Source organism: Cupressus sempervirens, chromosome 7 (assembly GCF_028749045.1).
Source record: "Cupressus sempervirens isolate cs-2001-9-10 chromosome 7, ASM2874904v1, whole genome shotgun sequence".
Lineage (NCBI taxonomy): Eukaryota > Viridiplantae > Streptophyta > Pinopsida > Cupressales > Cupressaceae > Cupressus > Cupressus sempervirens.
In genome coordinates, this window is record NC_143124.1 from 820,328,103 (window position 1) to 820,342,801 (window position 14,699).

Consider the following 14,699-nt stretch of genomic DNA (forward strand, 5'->3'; position numbering starts at 1 on the left):
ACCTCTTAGATGTCAATAAGAGGATAACAATCAAAGCATATGATGAAAGGGAAAGAGAATCAAAAGGGGTTATCATGTTACCACTAAAGGTTGGATCAGCCATCATAAATATTGAATGCCATGTTCTAGACTTGGATTTTCCATATAACATTTTTCTTGGTCAACCTTGGATACATACACTAAAGGTTGTCCCATCTACCTATCATCAATGCTTGGAATTCCCCCACCAAGGGAGAGAGGTCACAATTCCAAGAGATCCCATGCCTTTCTCCTTTTGTAAAATATTGGAAGGTGTACTAGCAAATTTTTGTCCCAATCACTGAGTTTGCTAAATGTATACCTAAGCCTCTCACAGAAATAGAATCACCTTCCACAAAAATGCTAGAGTTAGTCAATAATGATTCCAATTCCTATAAAGGAAAAGAAAAGGTGGAAGATACTAAGGTCAATACTATAGGGAAGAAGGTTACTTTTACTGATTTAGGAATGGAAGAGTATAAGTTTGAAAATGCCTTGTGTGTTGGACAGCTACCACTCTCGCCTCATTCCTTTGGAAAACCTTCACAATTACCACCTCCTACAAACAAGGAAACCATTCATATTAACAAGACCACATTTTAACATTGGGGTTCACTTAGTCATGAGCACATGGAATCTAATATCTTGGATTGGCTATACTATGATGGAAAAGATGAACCTGTCTAGTTCCCCAAGGATAAGTATGTTAAGGCCCCTCCCATTATCAAAAACATGGGATATCATGGTACCAGCCTTGGGCCTAAAGAAGATGGAATTAGACAACCCCTAGAAGCTAATAGCTATCCTAAAGGATGTGGTTTGGGATCCATTAAACCCAAGGTATCCTTTGCTAACAACTATTGTATGGTTGAATCTGATTCTAAGACTGACGAGGAGAAATTCTTCAAAATACCCTTCAAATACATTGAAGATGACCTATATACCCATGTCCATTCCATTAGCATAGCTGACCTTTCATCCACCAACCTACCTCTCACCAACCCTGACATGATAGACTGGGAACTTCAGGACACACCACCAGCTTTCAATATCTGTAAGTCTGATGAGGCAATGATGGCACTCTTTGGCCTTAAGAATCTCCAAGATTACAAACATGAGATCCAATACAATGAGGAAGCCTAATTTGGTAACCAAGTCAACTCTCTTAGTCACAAAAGTGAAAAAGAAAATAAAAATGGAAGAATAAAAGAAACATCCTCTAGTGAAAACTCTTCTAGGGCACTTTTGGATGAGGAAAAAGATAAAATAAAGGATGCATCTTCTGGTGAAAAACTCCTTGAGGTGCTAGAAGAGGGAGAGATTGAATTTCCATTTAGATCTTTACCACCAAAAAATTCATCCATTTTGAATGAGGACACAATTCCAGTTAGCTTGGGTACAGAGGATAATCCACAAATCACCTACATTGCAGCCACCCTAAGTCCTAAAGAACAAAAGGCAATGACTGAATTCTTGAGAAAGGGTAAAATCAGTTTTGCATGGTCATATAGAGATATGCTTGTTTTAGACAGATTTAGTTGTGCATCACTTGACAGTAGATCCCAGGATTAAACCAATGAAGCAAAAGTTGTGCAAAATGCATCCTAAGGTAGCACTTTTAGTCAAAGTAGAGTTGCAGAAAATATTAGAGGCAAAGTTCATTGTTCCTATAGGGAAAGCATCTAGGGGCATCTGTGTGTGTTCAAATTTTTGAGATTTAAACCTTACATGTCCTAAGGATGATTTTTCACTTCCTAACATAGACATCATAGTGGATTTGACTGCTGGGCATGAGATGTTGTCTTTGATGGATGGCTTCTTTGGTTATAATCAAATTAAAATTGTAGAAGAAGATCAACATAAAAGAACATTTACCACCCCTTGGGGAACCTTTTGTTATCAAGTCATGCCTTTTATCTTGAAAAATGCTAGTTCCACTTATCAATGTGCAATGACCACAATATTCCATGATCTTCTACATGTCATAATGTAGGACTATGTTGATGACATCCTAGGAAAATCAAAGACACGTGAGTCCCACATTGATGTACTCACCACCATTTTTGAAAGATTGGAGAAATATAAAGTGTACCTAAATCCTAAGAAATGTGTGTTTAGGGTCAAATCAGACAATTTTTTAGGCTACATTGTGTCAAGAAGAGGTATTGAGGTAGATCTAGCTAAAGTCAAAGCCATCATGGAAATGCCTCCACCTACCACATTGAAACAACTCTACAGTTTTCAAGGAAATTTACAGTCCATCAGATGATTTGTGGCTCAATTAGTAGATAAGGTTCATCCTCTTCAACATTTACTTTGCAAGGACACTAAGTTTTAGTTGGATTGTCTATGTCAGGAAGCATTTGAAAAAATTAAGGCATACTTGGCTAATCCTTCAGTTCTAGTCCCTCCAATTGTAGGTCAACCATTGATCCTATACATTTCAGACACTTTGGTTGTCTTAGGTACTCTTTTGGCACAATTAGATGACAATGGTAATGAGCAAGCTATATACTATCTTAGTCAAAAATTAGTTGGTTATGAGTTGAACTACACTACTATTGAGAGAGCTTGTTTGGCAATAGTCTTTTGCATGCAGAAGCTACACCATTACATGCTTAATCATACTACACATCTCATTGCCAAGATAGATCCACTCAAATATTTGCTATCAAAAGCCTCCCTTACTAGTCGAGTCGCAAAATGGGTCTTGATTTTGAGTGAGTTCAACATTGTTTATAAAGAATGTAAGGCCATTGAGGGACAAGTAATTGCAGACCAACTTGATGAAGCTCCTCTTCTAGGAGACCATCCCATAGTAGCAAATTTTCTAGATGACACCATTATGACTGTTACCTCCACTACACCATGGAAACTATTTTTTGATGGTTCATTCACACAAAAGGGATTGAGGGTAGGAATTTTATTTATTACACCACAAGGAGATCTCATTCCTAAGTCTTAGAAGATATCATTCCCTTGCACAAACAATATAGGTGAGTATGAAGGCTTAGTCACAGGGTTGCATCAAGCTATTAGATGGAATATCAAAAGCCTTCTTGTCTTTGGAGACTTACAATTTTTCATTAAACAAGTTACAGATGAATACGACACTAAGGATGAGAAATTGTTGCCATACCGTAGGATAGTCAAGGATCTTAAACAACACTTCACAGAGCTAGTTTTTCAGCAGATCCCAAGGGCTAATAACAAAGTAGTAGATGCTATGGCTACTATTTCCTCCATGATTTCCATGCCAGAATATAGGCCTAAATGTGAGTTTCTTGTTGAGAATATTTTTATTCCTACTTATGAGCAAACCGATTTAGATTTGGTGTGTGAGATTATTGGTCCTGAGTCTCCATGGTACGCCGACATTTTTTCCTATTTACATCACAAAACCATTCCCATAACCCTCACCCCAAATTAGAGAAAAACATTCATTCATTGCAATGCCCGATATACCATCCTAGGTGACACACTTTTTCGAAAACATTTTGATGGAACCCTCCTTCAATGTGTCAATTTAGATGAAGACATAATGATGTTAGAAGAGGTCCACCAAGGGATTTGTGGTGCCCATTCTAGTGGCCTTACGTTAGTAAAAAAGCTTCTTAGAATGGGTTACTATTGGCCTACTATGGAAGTAGATGCCTATCATTTTGTAAAGAGATGTGTCCCTTGTTAGTAGCATGGTGATTTGATACACACTCCCACCCAAGACCTCCAACCCACCATCACTCCATGGCCCTTTTCCTGCTAGGGATTCGATCTTGTTGGTCAAGTATACCCAAATTCCTCAAATGGCCACAAGTATATTATTGTCACCACTGAATACTTCACAAAGTGGGTTGAGGCTATTCCATTAACCTACACCACTGAAAAACAAATTTTGGAGTTCATCTTGAACTACATTATTTATCATTTTGGTATACCTCAAGATATTATGACTGATAATGGAACCCCTTTCAAAAATTAGGAAGTTGCCACATTGTGTAGGAAATTCAGAATCACCCAACATTTTTCCACCAAATACTACCCCTAAGGAAATGGCCAAGCTAAAGCTACTAATAAAACCGTTTTGAAAAGCCTAAAGAAAATCGTTGATGCAGTTGGCCATGATTGGCACCTCCATCTTGTTCCTGCCCTTTGGGCCTACCATACCTCCATCCATACCAACATAAGAGCCACTCCATTTGCCCTTGTTTATGGTTCTACGTTTGTCTTACCCATCGAAATTGAGCTCCCTTCCACTAGTAAATTTAGGCTTGAATTTTAACGCAAAAAGGTCAAAATTTTGACAAGAGTAGGTCGATAAGGCAACCAAGCTTGTTGTTGGTCTTTTTTGGTCAATTTTTTGCCACATACATTCCACGTCAAAATTTTGACAACATATTGGTCAACTTACCGACACGAATTTCATCGCTTTCCCTGGTCCAAGCTGAAGTGATATTAACTCATTTTCTAGTGGTGCTCATCAAAATTTCGACGTAAACCTTCATAGTGGTGCGTCAAATTGCGACGAATCCAAATTTCTCCTCCGGTGGCATATACGCAATGCCAAAGTGGACCAATTTTGCGTCAAAATTTTGACCAAAATATTGCATTTGTGTCGAAATTGAGACGAAGATATGTAGAAATTTTGATTAGCTATCCCATTTATTGTAAAAGCTTTTCTCTCATAGGAGCCTTCTAAACTGCACAAAACTTGATTCTAAAGCATAATTTCTCAGTGCATGAGAGTCAGGGTATCGTGCACATTTCTACCTCCACACCATTGTTTCATTTGTCACATGATTTATTTCATACAAAACAATGGGAAGGAGGAAGAAATGTGCACGATATCCTAAGTCTCCACCAAGCAATTATGCTTTACAACTCAAATTTTGTGCAGTTTAAAAGGCTCCTATGAGAGCAAAGCATTTGCAATAATTGGCATAGCACCTCTAAATTTTGGTTCCTACAGGGAAGAATAGAATTAGGAAAGAATTATTTATCAGGAATGAAAGCCAATAATTTCATCTATTTTTCAAATAGATAAACGTGACAAAAAAAACTTACAGTCCTAATCACATCATCATAAGAGCGCATATATAACTATAACTATGTCTAAAACCACATAATTTACAAATATCCACAATTCAAATATTATCCTTTGATGTTTTCTTTAATGCAAAGTTTTAAGTCAACTATGTTATCGCCTTGGATGTAATACCAAACTGTCATTAGGCTAAAGATTGCAGCAAGATTTACGATTTACAAATGCAAGGAGAACTACCCAACCAAAGTAGAAAATGACATGAAAAGTTAACAATCTATCAATTAACAATCTAGATGAAATATTTCTAGCAATTGAACTGTACATTATAGAAACAAAAAATTGCCTTAAAATTGACACCTCACCAGTTGTTCATTTGCATCCGTAATGGCTTCACAAAAGTTGAAAGCTTACGATTTGTCAACAATACAAAAGGCACTTGTAGTTCAGTTGCACCAATAAAACTAAAGTAATTCAATTGCACGGTGAGGGCAAGAGACTGCCAATATCGATTGTGGAGTTGCAAATAGGTAAGCGATAAACATAAAAAGGTAGTACAAGATTTTAATAGCAATTGTGTTTATTTTATTGTTTTACTGGATGAAAAATTTAGCGCTAATGTGTGTCATTTTTCTTGTTAGGTGTGTTGATATTTGATTCAGTTTAGTTTGGATCACTTTTCAGTTCATTATTCTTGCATATAGTTATTGCATTTTTTTGCAACTAGAAAGAAAGATTTACTAAACTAATTGAATCTTTCATAAAATGATGAATTACATGGATCCTTTAGAAACTCAATAATTGCAATTAAATAGCTGAAACTTGGACATCATGTATCATTCAGGGATTGCAAATGGATTTAGAAATTATTCTAAAATATTGTGTTTGTAGAAAAACACAAGAAAAGATGTGCAGTCAATAGACACTTAATAAAACTGATTTAAGTGCAAGTACTATGAAACCATTGAGAAATCCAAGTATGCTTAAGGGTTGAGGGTAGTAGGGAGGAATTATGTATTTAGTTAATAGTAGTACAACATAGACTGGTTATGAGGGGCACTATGTTATACAAAGTTCTATATTACGGGCACTTTGTGGAATAAGCAATGACAAAGAATTAGGGCATCATTTAAGTATTCTAGGTGGTACTGCAAAATTGCTAAAATTGTTGCCACATGGTCTAGAGAGAGAATGAAATTCCACATCCTTCAATCTAACCTTAGTTCTCTTTTGAAACTCTGAGTGGATTTGTGTGTTAAAGCTTTGCTAGCATTGATTGTAATAGCAAGAATAGATATTCAAAGACTATTGCAATGAAGGAAGTATGCTAGTAGAGATACAAATGGTTTTGGGGAATATCAATGAAAATGGAATACAAGCCTTACGATCCTCTCAAGGTGATGGGATTGGGCCTTAAACTCATCCTGTACAATGCTTGAGCATATCCCAGTGTAGCTCCAACAGACCAACCAATTGATCCATACTGCATCTGAAACCCATACCTACAAAATCAACATTAGAATGAATCATTCAACATTGGCACAAGCCTTGAGAAAAATAATGTCACAAATTACTGATTCTTCAAACTAAACCTGATAACCAATTCCAAATAGGGGAATAAATAATTGCAATAAATTGTAGGAACTATTTCAGCGCAAATTTGTGACTTACAGGTAACAAGCTAGTCAGTTAGACAAATCATGTATTATAATTTTATGAACTTTGTTGTTGAAATTTTTTTTTTCAATAGTTTCTTGGTTAGATCAACATTTTAAATCATACACTATGATCCATCATCAAAATAAATGAGTCAGAAATTTAATTATATAAACTTTTGCAAGAGATTTTGCATTACCTGCATTTCTCTGGGAGTTTAAGCTTCTGGAAGTTGAACCAAGAGTCACCATTTTTTGCAATGACAACTGTCTCATTTGATAGCATGGCCTACAAATAAGAAGTGTTTACTCATTAATCTATGGGAGCAACAAAAAAACCAAGGATTGAAGTACCGACTGAACCATAAGTCATTTTATGATATGTAGTGATTCTCAATAATTTTACCTAGATGTGTTTGAATAACAATTTGAATCTAAGAGCCTCATTTGGAGCACCTTTCAAGGGAACACCGTGAGGCACAAATATATGTTAATAATTATTGAAGGCCATTGTATTGTGCTTCAACTTCTTTGTGATGGCTTCTAAGAAGTCTTTCATTAATATACACCCAAAAGTAGGTCCATTTGTGATAGTTACCAGATTAGGCTACACAATTATAGCTTTCTCCTTCTTCAAGAGTAATGAATATCCCATTGAGCTATATTCATTAAAAATGGGGCTTGCAAATAAGTAAGAATCTACAGACTCAACTATTTCAGCACAGAATGCAGTATCGACTACACCCCAGTAAGTTCTTATGAAATGTGGAAGAGTCTCTGAAACTTTATCCTTAGTCGATGGCATTGTGGCCACAACATAACCTGAAGCATTTTTCAATTTCGTAAATGCATCTTTTTCCTTAACAACCCTCAACTTTGGACCCCTAACCAACACTTGCTTAACTGTTGCATTTAGGAACTCTATAGTTGTTTCCACAGCTACTTCCAAACTTCTTGGATTGCTTAGCCTATAGTTCATGCTAGCCAAAAAAACTATTAAAAAAAAAAGTTACAAGTGGCTTCAAATGCAATGAGCAATGCAAGAGTTTCATGACATACAAACCTTGCTTTCAATTTAATTAATGGATTTTGTGACCCACCAAGAACTTTCAAACATTGGAAAACTATAAGAACATGTCATGGTGAAACAAAACAAAAAGCACACTTCTAAATTCATTTTGCAAAGGGTACACACACATTAAGAAACAATGAAAAGGGAATAAAGTTTACACATCAACCCAATGTCTTGAATGATAATTTAAACCTTACTACTATCAAACAAAGTATTGGAAATAGTGTGTGTGGTGAACCATGCATGCTAAAAGATATACACTAGATCAACTAAGGAAGAGTTGAATATAGTATAATGAGAAAACTAATCTGACAACATTTAAAATAATATGAATGAAAAAACCCTCAAACATGTTTCATTGATTCTACAAATGAAAATTTTGATCAACCAAACCAAAGTAAACCTACGGACATTAAGATCTTGAAAATACAAAGAAGACAAGAGGCCAAAGACTAAAAAATCTTGATCACCCCTCAAAAGAAAATTTTTAGTCGGAAACAAGAGGCCGAGATCCACAACATGAATAACTCACACATTTAATACTTAGACATGTATGACATTGTACAAGTACAAAAATTAAAACTAATTCCAAACTAATCAAATTTCCACAGTCTATTTGAATATTATGTATGGCTTTTCGATTTTGATTGTGTATGTATTTTGTATTTTTTAATATCAATGATTTAGATCATACTATGATCCATTGTCTAAGCATACAAAATATGTAATATGAGAAAAAACTTGCAATCTGCAACTACAAAAATACAGTTTACATATTTTTATGTTCTTACATTCTGATGATGAATCAAAGAGTGAGATTCTAAATAATGATGCTAAAAAAAGTAGAATCAAAACAAAAAGTCCATGTAGAAGAAACTAATTTACCTAAAAGGAAGAAAAAAGCCCACTTGGGAGTGAGCCATAATGGAATAGGCTCATCATAAAATGTATGGTGTGGAATGCAAGGGAGATTATAGCTAATGCTGATATAAACTAGCTTACTCTCAATAAGCACTACAGAAATGGCATGATCAGTACCTTCACAATTTTTCTCAGTAGTTTTGGGTCATTAAATTGGATAGAAAATTGATAGTAAAATGTGAAAGAGAACAAACATAATGTCACATCAAAATAAGTTTGCATCCTACATATGAGTATGCATCAAAACTGAATTTTTGCCTCCTCAATCTATCTGTATCAATAAAGAAATAAGACGTTTTTGTAATACAAAATTCTTGAACCCTATTTGATTGTAATCTTTCAAACCTGCAAAATAAAACAAAAGCCATAAGAACTAAAATAAAAGGATTTATTTCTAACAAACAATCACATATGCTTTGTATATACCTTAGGACATGATACAAGTTGTTTCACAAGCAACACTAAACATTCCAATTTTTTTCTCATTTACTAGAGTGATGATAAACTATATGCAAAGTAGAAATAGTGCAGCATAATAGATGATTAGTATCTAGAATTTTTAATACTGAAAATTATAAAGAATGTAATACTCACAAGTGTCGCTACCTAAGAGAATGCATCCCAAGTTTATCATGATCTCTGCAACATTCATTGCATTGGGAATATCCTACTTATTTGCAAACACCAGTAACACTGCATCTCATAGTTCATCTTGCAAGAACAAGAAACTTAAATGATAAAAAATAATTCTACGGATAACATGAAAATAATTGTTAAAAGAATGAGGTCAATTTTACACATAATAACCAAAGTTGCCACCCATGAGAAAGACATGAAATCTTCTTGATCCATTTTCCAATTGTGTTTATACAATCCTAAAAATTCACTTTGATAGTTCTGACTAATTATTGTTGGAAGTATTTTATTTGCTTCATCAAACGAGTGTATATTGTAGTCTTGGCTTCTTGTATTTTTCAAGATAGTATCATTACTCGTCTAGTATTGTTCAATCTGAAAGGATGATATTAATATGTTGTTTTTCTATAACAGCCAAAACAAGGGGTTGTTAACCTTTACACAAATAAGGGATGAAAGCATAAACATAGGGCATCAACAACACAACAAAATAAACCTTTTCCTATGCACTTGGACAAAAGTCTAAGCAACGCTATTGTTAGGATTGCAACAAAGGAAACCCCACTACAACCTGTCAACAAGGCCCAAGAGTGATTATTTAAGAGTCAGCATTATCAATAGAATTTTGTTCAAAATAGAAGTGGGAACAGTAACTTCAACAACATAGGCCACAAGGCTAGTGGGCATCGCACCTGAAATATGGTCTAACATCCAAAATTGTAACAAGAATGGAAGCGATAGAAGTCTAGCTCAGACCAACAGCATGAGAAGCATCAATATAATCAAAAAAAAATTTCTCTTCATTATAAAACAAGTCCTCAAAAGGAAAATCTAAAACAGAATCAGAAGCTCTAATTGCAAATGGTCATTTTCCATGGCCCTCCATCAAGTGACAACACCTATCTGACACAAAATGGCAATCATTAGGCATGTATCCTATAGAGATGCAATCTCTACAACAAAATGGAAAACCCTCATATTCAATGCTTCACCCGTGGCCTCTCATCAACCATGATTGAAGTGGAGAGATCTCTATTTGAACTAGAATACAAACATAGAATAGCCCAAAATTGTACTAGATCCATCCAATTTTAGGAACTAGCAAAGGGAATTTCCAATGGCCTCGGGCAAACCAACTCACAAAAGTGAAATGAAGATGAGGAAGGAAAACCCAAACATAACTCACATAGGTATAGCTCAATGTCACCAAACATTAGGGACTTCAACGAATTAGTCACCCAACGGTGTAAATCTTAGAGGCACTAGAGACTCTAAGAATTTATAGACCATACTTCTGTACTGATAAAAGTTCATGTTATCACCACAAAATAGGACAAAATTTGCATAAGACTTGATAGCCCAAGCATAGCTCCTTCAACCAAAATTTGACAGACAATTATCTAGAGCATTCAGCGGGTCTAGAACCACCAACAAGAGAAAATATCCTAGCACCTAGAAGCCTAGCTTAGCACTACACTAGGAGAGTCAAACCCCAACAAAAACCATCCAATGGATCTCTTCTAATGGGGTGTGTTACGAGTCTATTAAGTTCCCCTCTTTCTCCAGAGTGGAAAACATCATAAATTTTGAGTTCAGATCTACGTTATGTAATACTGCTTTACTCATGCTTAGAGACCCTTACAGTATATTCAGAGATAATTATTATATCTACTCTATAATAAATGGCAGTGTAATAGCATACTAGCATTAGAGTTCATAACCCACATCAAAAGTGGTTAGTTACACAAGAAGAAGCATCGAACATGGGACATGAGAAACAAATTTAGATTTATTTGTCCTCTATTATTAGAGGATCATAGTAAGGCACAACACAAATTCTCAAATATAAATAATAGTCAACTATCATTTTACTTAGATCCCTATGAAAATGTAGCACTGAAATACAATATACATTGGAGTTAGGAATTTGGTTGACAACCAAAATAAATTGAATTGAAATAAGAAACTTCACCAAAGAATCAACTAAATATGTAATTTTAAGCATATTTTTCTACTCAAAATGTTATGACTTCTTCCTTCTTGACCTTAAACTCGTGACATTTTCTAGTTTTACAAGGGGAAACATGATCTCTCCAATTGTTAGTTCTAAATGGCTTCCACCTTAGGCACATAGAGTCTTTGAACTAGATAGATAAAATACACAACCATGCTGAAGACCATGGAAATAGAGAATAACATGGAAAATACCAAACAAAAAGTTGGATGATGATGAAGACTACAATGAAGGTAGAAGATCCAAGACATCATCAATTAATACCAAACTACCAAATGGAGTATACAAACTTGAAAAGATAAGACACACCTTACAACAAAATGAAACTCTAGAAGCTACCATCAAATGGCATGACATTGAATCATTACCAATAAATGAATACAACATAGAGAAGCTACTAGATATGGTATTTCTATTCATTTTTCAAATGAAAGAGTGCAGTAGGTATGCAACCACGACTAAAGAAAGTGCAATTTCACACCATTTTCCATGTTGATGTTGAGATATAGAACTATGCAATCCAATCTCCCAAGGAATAGACAGCACCACATATCGCCATCTTTGCCAAAACAAGATTTGTCATAAAGCGATGTTAGAATAGTTACTAAAATGGTCATAAATTATGTTGTTATAGTAAAAGAATACTTTAACTTAAGAAAAAAAACTATACAATATTAAAACATGATATTGTGCTTTAAAAACTAAAAAGGTACCTGTAACGAAGAACTTCATTTCGACTTGCTAATTGGTTGTCACTATTAACTATAAGCTTTCAGATTAAAGTTTGAGCTTCACTTGGTTTCAAGAATAGTTAAATATTCTCTACTTAATAGGGCCAACCACGTGAAGGTGGAAGCTCATTTGGCCCCTCCCCCCCCCCTAACATCACTCTAAATTCCCTATTCACATTTAATAACATTCAATTCATCCATTTTTGAAATATAAAATTCAATCATTATAATCACATGATAACATTCATTAACACGTAAAATTCATAAACACACAACATTCATGAATAATTCAAAATTAAGTCATTCATGAATAATTCATTAACACAATATTCATTAACACCCAATATTAATGAATAATATTCATTAACACAATATTCATTAACAATATTCAAGAGTAAGTCATTCATGAATAATCATATCTTTTTTGCTTTCTTGTTGTATCTTTTTTTCATAAAATTTCTAAGAGGAATATCAATGTCCTCGTCATCCCCATTAACATTTAATAACATTCAATTCATCCATTTTTGAAATATAGCATTCAATCATTATAATCACATGATAACATTCATTAACACATAAAATTCATAAACACACAACATTCATGAATAATTCATTAACATGCAACATTCAAGCATGAGTCATTCCTAAATAATTCATTAACACCCAACATTAATGAATAATATTCATTAACACAATATTCATTAACAATATTCAAGAGTAAGTCATTCATGAATAATCATTTCTTTTTTGCTCTCTTGCCGTTTCTTTTTTTCATAAAATTTCTAAGAGGAATATCAATGTCCTCATCATCCCTCTCCTGTACTGGTTCTAACACATGTCTCCTCCTCATCCGTTCAGGAACATCATGAGGTTGTTGCACCAAAGGGGGGTCCGCTGCAATAACAAGTACTCCATGGGTTAAATTCGCACCATTTTATATTAGTGAATTATGAGTTTTTATTTAAGTAAAAGAACTATAAATCAATAAATTAATTTAAAAGAACAAAACATAGATTTTCTTTACCTGAATGTGTGACATGATCTACCTGCTGATCAGTCTGAACATCCTCCGGCACTCATTCAGCATGACATGATTCTATATCCTCAACAAAAAAAGGTTACACCAAGTTCAATTAAAGATGTTAAATTTTATTAATAATTATATAATTAGTTTTAAATAACAAATGAGCACCTCCATCGATAGTACAATGCACATCAGGGGCTTCATGATGCTGCATATGATCTGTGTCACGATTAACAGGCTGCATTGCAATGTCATGCACATTATTATCAACTAAATTTTTGCTCAAGTATTCAATTTCTAATATATATGTTGGCATATTTACCTGTGCACATGATGCAGGAGACTGTTTGGTTGGGGCAATGGAAGTTTATCGTAGGCATTCAGCCACCATTGCATAGCCTTGCTTGAAGGCAATTTTTTTGTGTTCTTCTGTGGCCTCCAGATTAAAATCAGCACCCTGCATTTTTTTATTAATTAACAAAATTATTTTCATTTTATAAATCATTTTTCTTTGCAATTCATTTATTGCTACTTACAACGCGTGCTTTGATTTTCGAATATCCCCCAGAGCCAAGTTTGTGCTGCCCAACCTTTTCCAACCTCACCTTTGTTGCCTTTGATGTGTCCTGCAACCTATGAAAAGTTTGAAATATGTTAGATGATATAGATATAAAGATCAGTACTAAATAGTGGATTATTATATGGTATGAAGGTTTTAGCATAAAATAGCATGTTCCACCAAAAATATGAAAAAAGGGAAGAAATTATAGCATCATACCTTTAATTGACATGTGTAATCATGCTATTTATCCATGGAGTTCATGCTAAGTATTTATCCATATTCTGACATGCCTCTCCATAAAATTACACATCAATTTCGACAGTCTATATTATCCATTGTCACACAAAGTAAACAATAAGCTAAAAGTTGAAATAGCTAGTAGATTTTATAGATTAAATTTTTATCCCTACATTCCACACTCAAAGTGTTTTTATCCACAAGGCTACAACAGGTATAAACTTGAGGGCGAATGTCAAATTTTAGATTGTTTTAGTAGCATTCCTTTTTACCCGTAGCTGAAAAGTAAGTATTTTTTTGTTTTCAATTTAAAAGACATCACCTTTGTGCATCAAGTGCTTCTTTAGCCTCCACACTACATGGAACTGATTTTATAAATGGTGATTGTAACTGAAACAAAATCCCCACTGATTTGCTAAGATAACTAGCAACTAACAGGAACTACCTAGCATTGTTCCAGTAGAAGACTCACAACTTGAGACTTGTCTTAATCTATGTTAATTTTAATTGCTTCTAGCAGTGGAGTACCATTCAGAATGTTTGAGAAGATCAGAAACATTACATCATAGTTTGGAGGATGTTTTGTATAGTCTACATCCACAACAAACGATTTAAAAGCTGACACTTGGATAGAAAACTATTTAGATAAGCTTCAACTATTCTTAAAAGTCACACAGTAAAAGAAGAATTAAGGATGGAAAAAAATAAAAAAGTCAACTTTAACACTTTTACTGTAGAAATTAAGAAAATTAGTATGAGAAGGAATTTTCACAAGAACTACCAGTGGCCAT

The 14,699-nt window shown here is 34.3% G+C and overlaps 1 pseudogene; it reads right to left on the reverse strand.

Annotated features, from left to right (window-relative positions):
• Positions 1 to 6,437: 6,437 nt before the first annotated feature.
• Positions 6,438 to 14,699, reverse strand: LOC149549912 (pyruvate decarboxylase 1-like; annotated as a pseudogene).